The 19093-nt window shown below is 39.6% G+C and overlaps 1 long non-coding RNA gene across 2 annotated transcripts in view; it reads right to left on the reverse strand.

Moving 5' to 3' along the window:
- LOC125333491 overlaps nucleotides 1-9692 on the reverse strand; it is an 80003-nt gene extending 70311 nt beyond the window's left edge. For both annotated transcript variants that reach the window (XR_007206881.1, XR_007206883.1), the window contains exon 1: nucleotides 9527-9692. This is a non-coding gene — a long non-coding RNA (uncharacterized LOC125333491). The remainder of the gene's footprint in view (nucleotides 1-9526) is intronic.
- Nucleotides 9693-19093: the final 9401 nt, after the last annotated feature.

The raw sequence follows: 19093 nt of genomic DNA on the forward strand, positions 1-19093 counted from the left end.
ATATCCCACGTCCTAACACAAGCTATGGCTGCACTCCAGTTCTCATTTGGAGTTACCTGCAGCTCCCATGAGAGAATATTTGAACTTTGCACTCCTGGGGAACACAGGGGTTCCATCCATCGTTTTACAGAAGCACTCAGTGGGGGGACACTGAAACACAGCCGGCCTCAAAGCCCCAGAAGTGATGGATCCCTTGGGAGTGACCATTCCTGTGTCCCACAGAAATCCCTGTGCCCTGGGACAGCTCCTTCCCCCAGCACTCCCAGCCAGCCTGGGCTGCTGCAGGGACACCCATCCTGCCTGAGTCTCACCTGGAGTGGGGAGCACTGGCTCTCTACTCGAGTTACCCGAGCTTGCAGGCACTGCTGTCACTCCTGCGTGCAGGTGAGACCTCAGCTTGCATTATCTCAAGGCTGCCCCTGCTTATCTATTCCCAGGGATGCCTCTTTCCACAACAGATTGCTCCTCTGCTGTCAGCTGGCTGAGTTGGAAAAGTCTTCCCATTGAACAGGAAAAAAAGATTCCATATTTTTTCTCATTATATTCCATCACAGCTTAATGATAGGAAGCTTTTACAATTCATAAAACAGTGCCATGTTCATCTAATGTAGGTAAAAGAAAGAGAACAGCATCTGAAAAATAAAAATGTTCTTGAGTCTCATTCCAGGATCATAAATTATGTTTTTAAAATACGGTCTTCAAGCTTCATTTTTTTCTATGTTTTCTCTTCATAAAATAATAAATGACTGAGTTTTGGTCATGACAGACCAATGTGGCAAGCAGATAGAATGAAAAGTTGATACTGTAAACCATTTTTTTTTTTTTTTTTTTTTACTCAAAAGCCTCAAGTACTTTTTATAGTGCTTTATTTTTTTTCTTTTCTGGCTGCTTATGTCCTGAGCAATTGCTTTTATGAGCACAAAGTGCTGTTTTTAGTGGAAGTCTGGAGGGGTCTGCACAAGAACATTAGGCAGGGTTGTGACCCAAGAGACTGAAGCTTTGATCCAGTAATGAGATCATCAGATATACTCCCAGCAGTGCTGCAGATGGGCTGTACAATAAAACAGAACTAACTACAGCATCAAGAAATGCAGATCTAGAACAACCACACACACAAAGTTACTGGGGAACATAAGGGTGAAGAAATAAAGGCTGGAAAATGACTTTCACTCTGAGGACTAAATGATTATTACAATTTCAACTTCAAAAATACAAATTGCATAAGTCATTTGCATTACAAATGTTATCTTGATATCTATGCAGTACAAAACACAGATTAAAAGGAAAAATTGAGCTTTCCAAATCCTGGAAGATTAGATGGGGTCCAATCACCTATGAAATACCTCATTGAACTATATCATGAAGGAAATACAGGTATAGTTTTTAAGAGAGAATTTATTAGTTTCACTCTTAGTTATGAAAGTCATCAGGCAGCAGATAAATTCTGCTACACTTTTTGTTTCCACAGTAGGAGGATTTCCAGGCCTCTAAATTGTTTTAAGGATAGAGAAAGGACTGTCAATACAGTGACTTTTTACACTGTGACAATGGGAACTGCATTTGTCTATAGAATAATGCATTAGTGACAGCTCCTATGCACAGCAGCCAGTTGGTGATCAGTTATTGGAACCCTGATTATCCCAAGCTGCATCTTGTTGCAGAGAGACTCCTCATCTGTGTCACCTCATCAATTATCACTTAATAAGAAGTGTTACTCCTCTTTCAGTGTTCAGCATGGACAGAGACAAATTCTGACATTAGCATAATGAAGTCTAATATCTCAATAAAGGGCATGAGTCAATGACTGCCGTGAGCCACGTCCTATATTCAGCCAGTCCTTTAGAATTCCCAGGGGAGACATAGTCAAAGTATTAAAGGGTTCAGATGGTGTTTAAAAGGTGTTTAAATTAAAATATGCAAGTGAAACAGAGTAATTTAGGTTGCTTTAAAGTCAGGATCTGAATATTGCTGTTTGCCAATTGCTAGTCAGCAGTTCTGCTTCTGATTTTATCTGAAAACTATAAAGAAAGAAGATTTCAACGCTCAATTACTCAGAACTGTTCCCCCTGCACTGTGTGCCAGGCAAGCCTTGTCAGAGAGTCTTGTGTTTTACTTGTGTAAAGCATTATCTGCTTTATCCTTAGCCCAGATTTTTGAAGCAACTTTAATTAGTGTAGTTTAAGGAAGATTCATCTGTTCTAAAATTTATACCTGAGCTGCTTGCATCACAGGCTGTCCATAATTATTGAGGCTTTTTTAAAGAGCTGTAACTTATGTTTCACATTGTCTGAATTCAAAAGAATAAATGTGTAATGGTTATGTTAGAGACACTAATATTTATGAACACAGAAGTGGGTATTGGTTTGATGCATGTAATAAAATGTAGTAATGCATGAAATACAGGCAGTTAATGCAGATTGCTTCTTTTTATGGATGAAAAAAATAAGGAAGTCACATACAGATATACATTTAGCAACACTCCAGGAAAGTTAAATGTGACATGTCTCTGCTGCTCTGCACAATGAAGGATTACTCACCAAGCACAGGGAGGGGAAAGAATGCAATGTGGCCTGACCACAAAACTACCCTTAACAGCAGTTTGGACACACTCAGGTGTCCAGGACCTAGAGTGAAACAGCGCCAGCCAGCAGCCCCAGCTGACCTGATCACCAGCCCTTGAAATCCAGACCACTTAACACAGACATCTTTTCAATTAGCAAACGCTTCTTTTCCTAATTTTCCACCCATGCTGCAACTCTTGTCTTGAGAATACAGACAGGAGCTATGGCAAGAGAACTTCTGAAGGGGACAAGAGCTCACACCAGTCATCAGCTCCCTGGGGTTTGGGACATCCCGCAGTGAACCAGCCACTGCCTGCTTAATTCAGGAACAAGCAAAGCTTTCAAGTCATCTTTACCCCAAACCTAACATCAACAACACCCAGGTGACTGGTTTTTAAACCAAAATTAAATGGCTCATAATCCTGCTAGCACCCACATTCCTTCTAGATCTCTGAATACGGCAGTAAATTAACATGGAAACCTTTATTACAAATGGTTATAGCCAACATCTCAAGGGAAGACAATGAGAAAATAATGGTGTATGATCGTAAGTTCTGTTTTACTCAGTAGATATGTGATCAGACCACTCTTGCCTGGCATATCCAGGACCTAGATTTAATTCTTCCTGTAAAAGCATTTCAATTTGGCCCTTCTTCCTCCCAGGAAAAGTCTCAGATCACCCCTTTTTAGTCTACACTTTGCTGTTCCCAGTCTATAAAGTGGAGGAGGAGGTAAAATATAGCAGAAATCTTTTCTCCAGCGTGACTGTTTTAGCTATGGAGCCATCACATAATTTATTCATTTTGTCTTTTTAAGCATTTTGCACAAAAATTGAACATCTCAGCTGAAGGCACTGAAACATTTGCTTCACTACACATATGTACAGGAAACTTCCTTTTCCAAAATTTACTCCTAATTCAACAGAATTGGCTGGAGACTATAAACACAAAGGTAGAGAGAAATACTCACAAAAGTGCTCACCAGCACCTATAATTGCCCTTTGATTCCAGCTTTAATGTTCAAGTCATGTATGTGTCTGCCTTCAGCGGTCAGAGTGTAAAGCTTTTATCAAGATAACCAACTCGTGAGTTTTGCACTGTGACATCTGAGAAAAACATTATGTCTCATACTTCCTGGAAGAAAAATGATTTCCATTAAGTCAGGTGTACAATAGTCATAAAAGCACAGTCTAATACTGTTAAAGAAATACTCTGACATCCCGCTGATAAGATCATTCTACCCTTGCAGAATGTCAACAGCTAATCATATTCTTTATCTGCACAGATATTATACTGAGAAATTGACTTTGCCATCTGGCTCTCCAGAATTTTTATCAGGTCTTTTTAATTAGGTTCAAATCATTGATTTCCATTGTTCCCTGGCTTCTGTCTCTTTCAGACTGAATCCATTTGCAGTGCACTGCAGCGTTCTCAAGTGGAACCTAAAATGAATAGGATTTTCCCACAGGTTTTCACACTTTACATCTGCTAGCAAAAGTCCTGTCATGCTTGCTTAGTGGTGCATATAATTCAATTTTTGTTTTATTAAGATATGAGGATGACCAATCTATTAACAAAAAAAAAAAAAAGTAAATCAAACAACCTTAAAAACTCCATATGAAAAATGAGCCCAAGGCTTATAAATTAGAAACATCTGCAACGAGTCCGGGAGGCTGGGTTGCTGTAATTGTGATGAACGTACTTAAATCAAAGTTGTAAAGACTTTCATAGGCCAGGACATATTTCTATGTTAGATCGCTTTTTCTGGTCTGCTGCAATGCTGAAGGCATTCATGTGGCATTTCAAGTTCAGAAAAAACTTATAAGATACAAATATTGCTGCATACCTCCCATACAGACACTGTAAATTTCAGTTCTCAGTGCAGAAGCTCCTGCAAGATTATTGATTTTAAACCTTACACAAAACAGTAATTAAACTCTAAAGTAACTTTGGTAATGTGTTGGGGAAGATGAAACAGGAAAGCCTTGGAAATATGATTGCCTGACAAAAGATTTTGGGAATATGAAAACTACAGGCAACATCGAAATGAAAGCCACTTTTGAAATACCAGGTCTTAGTTACTGAACAACTAGAAAACAATGGTATGGCCACTGAAGTAATCCCCTCTTGATGGAACAATACCCTCTGCTTGCAAACAGGTCCAAGGGTCAGAGCAGACCCTACTAGCTCAGCAGAAGGGGTCCAAAGAGCAGTTTTTAGAAGTTAAGATGTAACACTCTATGGTAATATAAGAACTCTTATAGGCTGTATGTAAATGCCATAGGATTTGTATCTTGTATTAGATTGGTTAGTGACAATTAGAATATTCAGTGCAGAAGATGATTTATTGTATTGTAACCAGGACTTCAGACATTCTCATTCTCTCTCTTCTATTCATTCTCATTCTCATTCTCATTCTCATTCTCTCTTCCATTCTATTCTCCTGCTCTCTCTTCCACTCTTGCTCTTACACTCTCTCTCTCACCCGTTCACTCTCTTGCTCTCTTGGGCCTGCTCAGAGCTGAGTCTACCAGCTCTGAGCAGTGCCCCAATACCCACGCCCTTTACAATAAACCGGCTGTGTCCCAAGACCTGCCTATAGAGATCTCTCGTCTCCATCCGTCACCGTCTACGTCCGGCCGTCCCGACTGGACCCCAGAACCCCAGTAACCTACAGTAATGTTAATCTATGAGGAAGACACTCTTCTGGGTAAGAAAAGTCTTTAGGAATTTGCATTCATAAGGAAAATTGAAGTCCCTAAATAATTGAAGACTAATTTGATTTTCAAAGTATGAAAAATCCAGATCTGAGCTTCCCTCAGAATTTGATGGATGGAGGGGTTTGGACAGAGACCATGACCTATTTTTGGTTAAAAGAAGAACCAAACAAAGCAAAACCAACAGAAGAAGGAACAAGCAAACACACCCACGACAACTTGGTGTTACAATTTAAAAGCTGAACAGCGAGGTTTACATTTTCTGGTCATTTAAATAATTAATTATATAAAAATGTTTATGCGTTTTAAAAATAAAACACAGCAAATCCTTTGGGAAGGAAACCAAACCACTGATTCGGGGTCCACACAACAAGGCTGTCAAAGATTTAAGTTAAAATGACAAGATGCAGCAAAACTCCTCTAAATGTCACTCACAGGGCACTGTGCTCACATTTAAGGTGCAAGTTTATCCCAGACTTCCTGGGCTTTCTCACTGATGACCAAAGAAACTTTGGGTAGGAAGCTGACAAGCTGTGTTGGCTTGGGACTAAAGCTGGAACTTTCCTGCAGGGCAGGTTCCTGCAGGGCACTGGTTTAGTTTCTAGTTGAGACGGGAAGGATTTGTCACTGGAACAATATGATTTCCTTTTTTCCCTCCTAGAAGAGAGCGCAAAATATGATGGTGCTGCTTGTGCAGGGATACCAGGATGTGTCTTTCTCTTGATGCAAACAGAACTTTCACTCTGGGCACATAAGTCAGCCCAGGTACTGGACAGCACTTGGAAATTCACCCTGCAGAATATTTATCTACAGAGTGTCTGGAATCAAACAGAACCTGCCTCTCGCTGAAGAAATTACAGCCCTTGGAAAAATTTTTCTCTAAGGCTGCACTAACCCCATATCCACTTAATAATGCATCAATAGCAGAGTTTACTTCAAAACATACCAGAGGACCTGCAGTGCAGCAAACCCAAGGCATGAGGATAAAAATGTGGTGATATTTGCAATTAAAGCCAGCCAGCACACAGGGCTGTCCATGGGGTGGGAAGGGGAAGGAAAAGGTGCAGGACAACTTTCCTAAGTTTTAATTGTAAGGAGCTCTTCCACTTATTGGAGTTGTCCATCTGGACACTTTCAATGAGACATTTGCTTGGGGACTAGAGCAAGAAAAGTGGAAAGAAAAACCAGGGGTATGTTCGGTTTGCTGGTTTTCCCAAAATTGAAATTAAGCTGCCTCACCTTTAATTCTCCTGCTCTTATGTTTTAAAAAAATCCCAGACACCACTCTCAGTCTTCACAGCCTCACCTGTCCTCCAGCATCTCTAAGATCTTTGTGAATGGCTGTGAGATTGATTCAGCCTGTTGGGTTAATTTAATATAGCCCAACTATCTTGAAAATGTATAACCCAGCTCTTCTATCTTCTCCTATTAGAGCCTATTTTGCCCTTTTGGCATTAAAATTAACTGCTTCATTCAAGAAATCACAGTTGGCCTTTTTAGTTCAGGAAAAACATATCAAACACTTGTACATCTGAGATTTCTCACTCAATAACTTCTCATTTTTCAATGTGATTTTAAAAAAAATGTTTTCCTTAGTGGTAGCAGACAGAAGTAATGTCTGAATATTTTACAGAACTGCATCCCTTTTTGTACACTCACCTTCCTATTTCTGTACCTATGCCTTCACCCTTGGTAACCTTGACTCTTCCGTACTTCAGTTTTAGGATGATTTAACAACTCCTGATTTATCCAAATTGGCCTCCTGCTACCCTTTCTGTGCCTCTTTCTTCTCCTTCCTCCATTAAAAGAATTAAAACCAATAAAAGCTATTGTTTCTTCACAGTGTCTTTAACCTTATTTCACCCCATCTGGGTTCACACGAAGCACAGCTCAACACTCACTGAATTTTATTGAAATCAATTGTTTTTTTCATTATCTTCCTTTCTTTCCTAAAGAGCACACTGTTGTTTTGTGATGCAGTTTCCAATTTTGTGCCCCCACCAGCACATTCTCAACGAGTTCCTCCCAGGTGATTTCTCCCGTGTCCCAATTTCCCTTCCCTTTTTTTTACTTCTCCAATCCCATATGTAATTTTAATTTATGCCTTTATCTGGTGTTTTGGTTTGGATTTTTTTTTAAAAAAGCCTTAACCTGTGAAAATCAACATAGTCTATATTTTAATTATATACACTGAAAAGATTAAACTGAGCTAACAAACCTGCAGTTTAATGAGTGTTCACAAAATGTCTCTAAAACCCAGGGTTCCATATCTGGGGTCTGTATCAGGTTGAAGAAATCAGAGGGATTTTACTATTTTTTCCATACTTCTACAGACTCTTAATCCCTGTTGATGTTCTTATAGTAAGGGAATATCCCCTCACTTTGCATTTTTGGTTCGTTTGGTTTTGGTTTTTTTTTTTGCAAGACATACTCCTGTAAAATTCAAATTCCATTTAGGATTTATACTATGTGAATTATTCCTTCAAGTCTCTGTACACCAACTACATCATAAGTTTGACACTGTGCTGAGACCTCCAGTTCCTCTCTCTCATTGTATATATTTTTCAATTGCTTTCTTATGTTTTTCATAGGGATCCAGACACACAAGATATTTGATAGAGCAATATTATTCTTCTACTTGTTCCTCTTATGACATTATTATGAATAAAGTTCTCTAATTTATAATCCCTCTTCACTTGGTTCTTTTCACAGTTACAAGTGTTATTTCTTGCTCTAGAGGTTACTCAGCCACTCAGAAATACTTCAGTGATTTTTTTTTTTAAATTGGCCAGAGATGTTTTTGATGATTCATTGTTAAATGACTTTGACTCTGCTTCATCCTGTGATAATACATTTGAATACATGGCATTTTCTACCCTGTGAGGAGTTCCCTGGCTGGTTTTGGCCCTCAGAGAGATCTGTGCTGAGGATGTGAGAGCAGTGCAAGCAGAGCAGCTCCTACATCACTGAGATGCAGCCCGAGTCCCACATCAGCCTCCATAGGAGATGGAGATTGATTAGCTCAGGTGTTCAAATGCTGTGACAGGTTCATGCTTTTACTGCAGAGGATGAAGAGTCCTACAGGAGGACTGCAGAATATTCTTGACACATTTTAGCTGCCTCTTATAGACTGATAAAAGCATAGCCACTGCCATACAGTTCACCTCTTCAGCTTCCTAAACAATTTTCCCCCTTTCAGTGAATCTGCCTATATTAGAGTCAAACAGGTAAGCTCAGCCAAACAAAGCCCTCAAGTATTTTACCCAGTTGAGAGCAATAACCAAATGCTCTCCCTACAACCACTTTTCTTCAAGGTGGGAGAATGAAGAGCCAGGCTTTCATCTGCTACAAAGCTTTCTCTGCTGTGAGGAAATCAATAACAGGGGTGATGACTTGTCAATTATCCCTTCAATGCATTTTCAGTTTCCCTGCTTTTACCACGGTTTACCTTCTTCCCAATTCACTTTTCTTCATGGCTATGCCACTACCCAGATACTCACAAGAATGAGAAACCTTTCCCCATGACACTTGAAATAACCAAAACAATTTCATTTTACTCTGAAGAGTTTGTGAACTATTAGCTGTAATTTAAGAACTGTGCCATTAAAGAACTATATACTGTATCTAAAAGGATAAAACTATTACCTCTCCCATGATTCTTTTCTCTGCCCTGTGATGAAAGCTATGCTGATGATAAAGAAACAAGCGAAGAAGGGAACTTACAGGGTCACTTCTTCTGCAGCATCCCCAGCGAGGAGCCGTGTCCCAGGCCAGGCTGCCCTCGGGACAGCCCAGAGCAGCTGCACCCACAGCTGGGCACAGGCACAGCTGCACCCTGACCTTGGCACCTCCTAGGAACAGCTGGGCATGGCTTAACTGGGAACCACAGCTCCTTGTGCCAGGCCCCACACAAACACCACAGCTCTGCCCCAGAGCCTGAGCTGGTCATTCCATGACCATATATTGGAAACTGATCAAGAGCAGCATAATTTTAAAAAATCCGTTATGTGTAGAAGATAAATAATGCATTATTCATTTCTGGGTTTTTCTGAATATATTCAGTGCCTTCAGGTGATTTTTTTGAAACGTCTTCTTTTTTGACTTTTCTTTTTAACCAAGAGTTCTCATCAACAAAAAGCCCAAAACCTCAATAACACCCATTAGCTGCCTCTGAGCTCCACACACACCCACTTGCTGATTCAGCCTGCTTGATCCACATTGCCAAAAAAGTAAAAATAATAATACTTACACTAGTCAATGATGTGCCTGCCTGGCAAAGCCGTGTCCTGTGTGGCCACTTTTGGCAGCAGGAACTGAGCTGGAGCACAGTGTGCTTTTCCAGAAGGCCAGCACTCTCACACCATTCCCCAGCCTGGCAGGGCTGTGTGGGAGCTGTGGCAAGTGGAGGCATCCATACGCTGTTAACCTTTTCAGACCACTGCAGAAGAGATGGTCCCAGATTAGCTGGTGAAGAGCTGTTAATGTAACTATCCATCAATGCCTTTAATTACAGTTTGCTTGTTTTCAAAACAGCCCATATTGATTTTCTTTTTTTTAAAGCAGAACATAAAATAAACTGCTCTGTAAACACCGAATAGACTTACAAACACAAATAGACCCAGCCAGTGTTGTTCTTTCTCACCCTGTGAAAGCTCCATGTGAGCATATCTGTATAAAATTATCAAAAATATACTGTAAATAGGAGTGATCTTAAGGTGTGTCAAAGGTTCCTTTGGACCTTCTCCACTGAGAACAACATTTTAATCACCTGTTCCCAGAGTCCATAAATTATGCAGTGTGTAAAGAATTCTATTACAAAAAATCTTCCTGCCTAGAAAATGTAATTTAAATAAAATGCATCATTTTCTGCTTTGGGAAAGAATAGACATATTTCCATAAAAACCTTATGGATGAAAAATTACCTCTGCCTTTATGGGGTTAGGATATCACTTTGGTAAACTCTCTGAGGATATTACAGTGAAAGCCATTTCATTTTTATTTTAATTACAGTGAATTACTTGTTAAATGAAAAAAGTCTTCCACAGATAACACATTCACATACCAACCACACTTTCTTCCTTCAGGAACCCGTTGATAGCCAATCCAGCTTAATGAAGTCCAGGGCATTTTATGAGCATGTTGCCTGTGCAGCCAATTCCCTCAGTCACACGTGCACTTTCTAGAGATGAAGTGACATTTCCTCTCACTGCTCCCAGGTAACACCAGGTGGAAGCCGAATCACAAAGCCCTGGTTTTAATTTTTTACTATTTTAATGCCACAAATCCAGATTCTCAAGATATTGCACGGGTTTTTCTAACAAAGGCACTCTGGAATAAGCTGCAAATTAAAGCATTAAAAAGTTTCTGAAAATGCACACATCCTTGGGAAGATTTATATGCATGAATAAACTAACTGAACCTGTAGCTGTAAAGCATTTTTTTTTTATCTGCAAGGAAAGGTTATGTTTGGTGCAATAATTTTCTTTAATGTATGATAGTTTAATTCTTACAAATAAGGATTTCTATTTTTAGAGAAGAAAACTCTACAAGAACTCTGAAAACTGTCTGTGTTTTAAGAGAAAGATTTACTTTTGCAAGGTGAACAATGACAAAAAAGAAGTAATTTTGGGATCTCTGCCATTTTATTTCACTGATTACCTGGAATGCCAGCAAATACCGAGGTTTTACTTCCATGAAGGTAAACACTGGTACATGAAAGTATGAAAAGTGCACCATGGCAAACTCTGGCAACTCTGCTGTGCATCAGCTGCATTTATCTGCTTAAGATCACATGACACTGACCTCAAAACCATAGGCTAAAATTAACAGTGAAGTAAAAACTACTTTTCATGTCTTTCTTCACATCATGGTCATTCCCCCAAAGCCTTTGTTCCAAAAAGGAGCTATTTTGTTTGGCTTTTTAAATCGAGAATTCAAATAGTGTTTTTTTTACTGTTTATCCTTAATAAAGGCAACAAAACTGAAAGGAAGGTGGAAGGGGAGTAAGGAAAGAGAATGGAAAAAACTAGTCCATGGTATTCCTCCTGAATTATTTGCAGTGTCAAAATGGCAGGCAAACTTGTAGGTATTTTGCCTCAGGGTCTACCCTTGGCAAGGCTCAGTGAAAGCAGAAGGGGAGAAAAGTAATGCAAGGGATGGTAAAACAGAAAAGGCAAAAAAACCACCTCCAGATGCTCTGTCTGTAGGCACACAGTTCTGTGTTTGTACACATACATATGTCCAAATGTGTGTTCACACACATCCTAATCATGTGCCACACAGTTGCATTTTAGCAACTTGCTAAAATGTGTCAATCCATGCTAAGTGTGGCTTAGCAGTATAAATAACATTTCAAAATAGTAAATGTTTAATAGGCATTTTGAACCCACTGCAAATATACATGGCCAGGACCTGACCTGGCAGACTGAATTAATAATGGATCAGCCCGTCCCAAGGTCTCTTTCTGTCATGGCCCCTGAACCTTTTCTTCAATGGCTGCTCAAACTCAGCTGTAATTCATTCTGTCGCCTGTAAATTGCTCGACATTTTTGAGGCATTAAAGCTCTTCTTTGATTAGTGATTAGGGTGTATCTTTATCTATTTTAGAGTAGTATTTTAAATGAGAGTTCTCTGACAGGCCATGGTGTCATTCACAGAAAGGTCATCAGTTCCCTCCTGACCCCAGACAGCAAAGGCTGAAAGTCAGAGCTGCCCAGTGGCACATTTTATCCTCTGTATGCAGTGAATTGATGGGTTTGGTCCAGAGCTTCAGTGAATAAATATCCTCATCCCAAACTGTCATCAGAACTGGTGTTATAAGGTCATTCTCAGCAGAAGGTCAAGGGGTGAGCTGGCAGAGAGACTAAATTGTGTCTGCAAACCTAGAAGGAAAGACAAAAACAGACTGACTGGGTGGCCTACAAAAAACCCACCCCATTCCTACAGCTGATTCAGGGCTGTTGCTCCAAGATTCTTGACAATCTAAACTCACTTTCCAGAAGAACACACCACTGGCAGGATTTCTAAGACAGTGAACTGTTGATAAAATGCGATATTTATTAGCAGCTATGAAACTTACAGATCCAAGTAGTAAATAATATTTAGGCTGTTGCAATCTCTTCAATCAGCCTGTACTTATAAAATCAACTAATTAGCAAATGAAACAGCTGATCTGGTCTTACCTTTCTCCAACCTCCTGCCAGCAGAAGTTTAACCTTTGCTCTGCAATGTCCAAATAATTGCACACATTCCAGTGACACCATTTCCATGGATTCTTTTTTTCAAAATTTTTCTTTACACTTTGTTTAGATGTTTTTCTTCAGAATTATCCAAATTTGAGCTTATAAGATTTGTTAGTAACCATATGTGGTCACTTTTTGAACACCTGGGTTTTCTTCTGCTCCACTTTCTGCTTTTTGAATGCCATGGGGAAGAAATTATCGATATCAGATCCTTTTCTAAGTTTTTCTGGTTTCCAAAGGAGCTATTTAGAGTTTGCATGATGCATTTTCAGACCAGGACTGTACCATAGTAGCACTAATATAGAGTAAATCATGTTTAAGAGAACATTTTATTCTAGCATTTGCTCCTTGTGCACAGCTCACCCACAAGGGGCAATTCCTTGCACATACCTGATTTTGGATGGATTTTTTTCCTGGACAAAGGTTCAAAGAATTACAGTCCTGTATAGTGTTCCTACCCACTTATAAAAATAATTGAATGTCCTTCTTGTTTTGGTTGAGAACCAAACCCTAGTGCTGTGGAAGTCAGAGGATTACAGGGCAGTGAGGTTTGTGCCCCTGAGAATGATATTCTGATGATATTTTACATTCTGTCAACTTAGGGCCCTTCTTCTAGAAGTTAATTCTGCACAAATGAGAGCTCCTCAGTGGACAGCCTGTTTGACATCAGCAGAAACTAAAAAGAATTTAACAGTGGCTGAATACAGTTTAATACAAGCTCTGCCCCTGGTGATATTTCTGCTCAGGGCACAACGAGCTGTGCCTTGCTCACCCCCGTCTGGGATGGATGGGGGCTTCAGAAAGTTGTGGTTGTCTGTAATTCCTCTGAAACTGGGATAATCCAACAGTGTCCCATGCTGGGAAACACCCCTCAATCGTGGTGCCATGCTTGCTCTCCTAAATGCAGTAAAGGATCCACATAACACACTGCTCCAGACTGCAGGAATTCTGTTTAAAAAGGCAGGTAGGCAGGAAAAGACACAAACTCCTCCTCCTGCCACATGGCAAAAAAGCAAAATAAACCACAAATATAAGTATTTTTCAGGGGAAGGCACTGATCTTAAAGAGAGAAGGGGTTTCCAGTATGAGTGAGCTCCAGAAGATGAGTGAACTGAACCAGTTCATAAATATCTTGGCAGCCATACACACTAATATTCAATAGAATTAATTAAATAATTGCAAAGCTCTTCCGCTCAAGTCATTACAGGCTATAAAAGAGAGCTGTTCAGGTTGTTTACTGACTCGGACAGAAATACAAAGATAAGCAGACATATTAAAATGTATAACCAAGCTCTCTTTTGTAGAGACTGAGTTTATTTTAACACTGTCAATAAATGTCTGCTTCTATGGGTTCAGCAGTAATGAATATTCACCAGGAGGTACATTTTAGAAACAAGAACCAGAGAAAACCTCTATAAACACAAATGGGAAGATTAGATGTGGAGTGAAAATTAAACCTCTCAGGAATTTCCCTTTAATTTCTATAATTTATTAATTTGGGAAAAGCACTACTTTCAGTTTTGTCATAGGACAGAAATCCAGTTTTATAGAAGACTTGAAAGGTAACCAATTTACTTATTAAAAATATAGGAAACATGAATGACAGCATTACTGCCTTATTAAAACAATTTTAAAATATAATTTATAGGATGAAAACTGCTCTTTCTTAATCATGCTCACTGCCATGGAACAGCTTTAGTAAAGTATATTATTAGATAATTTTACTTTCCTGTTAAGAAATTAATTCTGAGTATTAAAAATTGCTTGATATATTATACATATATCTCATTTTATTGATGGAGATATATATGTATATATTTTTTTTTTTAATATAAATATCTTTTTTTCCTTTAGAGCCTGGCCACCGACTTTATACAGGAGGACCACAGAAGAGAGGGCAGCATGGGTAAGACATGTCAGCCCAGTGGTAGGAAAGGAGCAAGGGAGAAGGGAAATACCCAGATTAAGCCATCTTTTCATAGGATCCTAAAATCACGTTGTTTGTTGAGACTGATCCTTGCCAGGAAGAGACCGGCTGGAATCTAAATCCAGAGTCCTACAGCTCAATTAAGGTGGGGATGAATGAACCAGACCTCTTCATTGCAATCATTTCCTCTTAGCAGGGACGTTGTTCCTTCAGTCTCAGTGAAAATCCAGTTTTAACAGCGGTGCTTAATTTATTGCCAAATTAAGCAGGCAGGATTTTCAAATAAGAAAAGGACAAAAAGCATGTAATTCAAATGCAGCAGTGCTGTTCTCTTATTAAGATTGGTCTCTCTACGCTTTCAAATAAAAGCCAGGACATAGTCAGAGCTGACAGCTAACATTATCTGACCTCTATATGTGTTTATGAATATGTGACAGATTTATTTTAAAGAGATAGGCTAAGATGTTTCAGATAAGTCACTCTGAATCAACTCCACACCATGATTAAATATTACTGATAAGTGTCAACTACCACAGTAAGCCCACTAAGAAAAGGCGAAAAATAAATTTCTCCCTCTAAAGTGGAATGGTCTGGGCTTTTTTAAAAGTCTCCTGTACAAGAGCAGAGGACAAATATTTGACAAATAGGGATGTCACAGGACTCTTACAATATAATTCTACTATCACCTTAATTGTCATGGAAAATGCAGTGAGATGAACACTGATATGAGCATTACTAAAATTCTGATCACTAATATTCTTAGGAACAGTGTTAATTTTACATGCTAATTGAGTAGATAAAGAGAATTAATATCCCTGAGGGAGAAAAAGAGGTTGTCTGAGGTATGATATGCCCCTCAGTCTGCAGTCAGATGTGATTGTGGATGTGCTGTGTTTCCATAAGCTGCCAGACACACTCTCTCGCTTTCTGCTTGGGGTAGAGCTCATTTTTTTTCCTTTTTAATTTTAGATGGTTTATATGTGGAGTGAAGCCCAGTGTGATGGGTTGCTCTTATGAGTGTAATGCTTTATTAATATAAATAGCACTTTCATTAGGGTATTATGGCAAGGGGGTACAATTAGAGGTGGGATAATTAACGTGGAACATGCAAATCTTTACTTTCAGGGAATGCTTAATATAGGACACTGTGCAATGTTGCCTGACTACAGTAATACCTCGGTGCTCTCTTTTAATCCTCGTCACTGAAAAAGGAATTTATTCCTGCAGGTAATTCAAATCAAACTGCAAATACTGCAGTGAAAAAGCCCCCACCACAAGCACACAGGGGAAAAATACAACAACAAAACAAGCCAACTGGCAATTTATATCCTTACTTAAGCAGAAAAGAAAAACAAAGCCCGCTACTAATTTTCTCTTTAATAAATGAAGTCTACTGATAAACTTATTGATAGACAGATATTCTGGCAACAGATTGTCAAAAACATGTCACCAGGCCACGCACGTAACCCCCACTCACTGACAAGCTGTCTGCAAAGTTAATCTAAGAACCTGTAAAATATCCCAGGTTTGGAGTACAAATATTTTAGTGATGAAGTAAATTCAGAACAAATTAAGTGTTATTATTTGCATTTTTAAGTGCATACGATTGTTAAATATGCAAAGACCGAAATTTAATTCAATATTAAGAGATATTTGTTATCTCTAATAACAGAAAACATGTATTCACAGCTCCCCAAGCAAACAATGCACAGTTACAAATCCAACAGCAAGTGTTGCTTCACGTGCTGCCTTTGGAGCAGAAATGGACGTCTGCTCTTCCGTGCCAAACGTTGCAGTGCTCGGTGTGAGTTTAATGGTTGAATTTCATTTTGGGGGAAGATTTTGCACTGGTTGCTTATCACCAGACTTAAGATTTACCCAAATCTTTTCTGAGAACTTGCTCCATCACCAGGTTCCACATTGTGCAGGCACCACATGGGATAAAGAAGTTCGTAATTATTTCAAGAGTCAGATTCTGTTTCTTCTGCTCCTCCTAAATTCTTCCTCTGTTCCAGCAGTCCTTAGGAAGAAGGGGAAGGCCCTTGTTAAGCAAACCATGTCCTGCTGCACCAGTAATTGCTTTTTGGTTGTAGCAGCTGCTCAGTCGTGTTAACACCTCCTTAATGACCCTGGGAGATACTCAAACCTGAACGGACTCAATCCTGAGCAACCTGCTCTGTCTAACCCTGTTTGAGCAGGGGTTTGGACTGGGTGTTCTCAAGAGGTTCCTGAGAATGTTGTTTTCTTTTCAGGTGTTTTACTTTCTTTATGTTTATTGCTAGAAAGCCTGAGATATAAAATGAAAGTTGCACTTAAGTCAAGAAAGATCTTTCTCCACCCTCTTGTTTCCAGATGATCGAGCACTAAACCAAGTGGAAGAGAGGGTGTGTGGTCACTGTGGAAAAGAACCAGCTAGAAACTTCCCTTTATCTCGAGATGGTGTTTCTCTGGTTGACAAGCTACTCTTGATCCCTGTTGGTATTTCCTGTATGATGTTGCTGCCTGATCCAAGAGGACACTGCTGCCTCAGAACTGGCTCAGAGCTCCAGTAGAGACTCAGCTGCATTGAGAAAGAAACCTGGCAGAAAGAGCAGGAGGAAGGTGTTCTGCTTGGAAGAGAAAACATTTGCGAGATGTGCACTGGTAGGAGATGGGTATCAGACAGAAGGGGGTCGGCAGATAGCATAGGCACAAGAAAAAATAAAATATGTATTACATATTGACTCCAGAATTCACTTATTACATTGAGAAATACACAGGACGTTCTCCCACTTCTAAAATTTCCAGAGTTAATATAAATGGACAAACATATAATAGAACAGGACATAAAATGTCCTAAGCAATGCATCTGCTCTATACTGAAGTGAAATATGTTGATGCACAGGCTTACATATCCCTTAGGCCAAAGACTCTTTCAAATGCAATTTTTGGTAGCTAAAGCAACATTTGCCTACAGCACCTGTCAAGCATCCATTGAGAACTGAGTCATGTGATTTCTCAGTACACATCATCTTGGGCTGCTGTCAGGATCTGGTGGTGCCCTGATGTTGAGTGCTGCAGCAGGAGTGTACTCCAATTTTGTTCAGGAAAAAGATACTTTGCTCAGAAGATCTTGGCCACGATGAAAGGAAAGGCAAAGCCAAATCCTAACACAGGAGGAGGAGACAGACCTTCCACACAGGCTCAGGAGTTCCAGATGTTCATGGCACCACCTGGACTCAACAACGTTTCTTCTCCTGCACTCTGTGTCAGGATCAGCCGATTCCTCAGAGTAAGGTCAGAGTCTCTGTCTTGGGTGGTTTAATTTTCCCTCTCCAGCCACAATCAGGCAGTGTTTTCCTGTTAGATGGAGTACAAGAGGCCCAAGCTGCCAGCTGCAGTGGAGATGGCCCCTTCTGGCTGGAGAAATCCTGCTTTCCATGCCTGCCTTCCCTGCACCACCCGGAGTCACATTTGGCACAGCAAGGGCACCAGGTGAGCTTCAGTGCTCCAAAGGGCTTTGAGGACCTCCCTGGGATGGCTCTTCCAGCTGCAAATGATGCCCCTCACCTTATGCAAAGTGCCTGTATGGAGCTATAGTGGCTTGGCAGCTCTGCCCCAGTGAGGTGGGCCAAGCAATTAACAGGCACAACATCAGATGAAAATGGACACGGCTGCAGGCAGCCAGGACTCCCTGCATTCTCATAAAGCCTTTTAAAAAATTCAATCAGAGCTAGATTTCTAAGTCAAAAGCAGGAAACTGTTTATGTCTCTCTTAAACTTACACACCTATTGGTGAGACACAATAATAATCATCTGCCTGTTTTTATTATAGATAGATATGGAAAAGACAGGAATTTAACAGATTTATGATGTCAGAAAAGAGATCTCATAAATATATATTGGTTTGTAGTGTTCCATGTTGAAACCAGCTACAAGAATGCAGCAGTACTTCATTAACACGCTGGTAAGAACTAAAATGAGATATGAGTTAGGAGTCCTTGGACTGCCCCCCTACCATGTACTTGTACAACTATAAAGCACTTCCCAAAACTGCTTCTTTCCTGTCCAGTGGAGTTCTGGAATTGGAGCAGTCAGGTACTGAGGAACATGCCCACCTGGATTACCTAAAGGGACCCTTTGTGCATTTTGCCTGATACTTCACCTGTTTAGTTTTCAGATTCCAAATAAAGAAAAAATTATTTTCAAAACATGCAAATTGAACATTCATTAGAATGGGATCTATGTAAAGACACCTTCCAGCATAATTTGAAAAAATCAAGACAAAAATTAAATAAAGAGACCTTCAGATTGAAACAATTAAATCAGCGAGGCTGCCCCAAAGTGCAGTTGTATATCCCAGTCTAAGCAAGACATGCAGTGTGCTATTTCTGCTCTGACACATCAATGTAAGCATAATTTCACTGAAACTGGTTTAAAAGCCTCGATTTCCAAAGGAAATGTTTACGCATTTTCATAAATGTTTGCTTTGCATGAGAAGACTTCTTGTTATAAACAAACAAACAAAAAGTAGTACAAACTGAGTAAGATTAGCTCTGAGAACCAAGACTAGCCTCAGATATCAATTTTTTTCATTCAAAGACTCTATTATTCCTTCTGTTACAAAAAAAAAAAGGCAATTAGAAAAGTGGATATGACAACAGAAACT

This window comes from Corvus hawaiiensis, chromosome 14, assembly GCF_020740725.1.
Source record: "Corvus hawaiiensis isolate bCorHaw1 chromosome 14, bCorHaw1.pri.cur, whole genome shotgun sequence".
Lineage (NCBI taxonomy): Eukaryota > Metazoa > Chordata > Aves > Passeriformes > Corvidae > Corvus > Corvus hawaiiensis.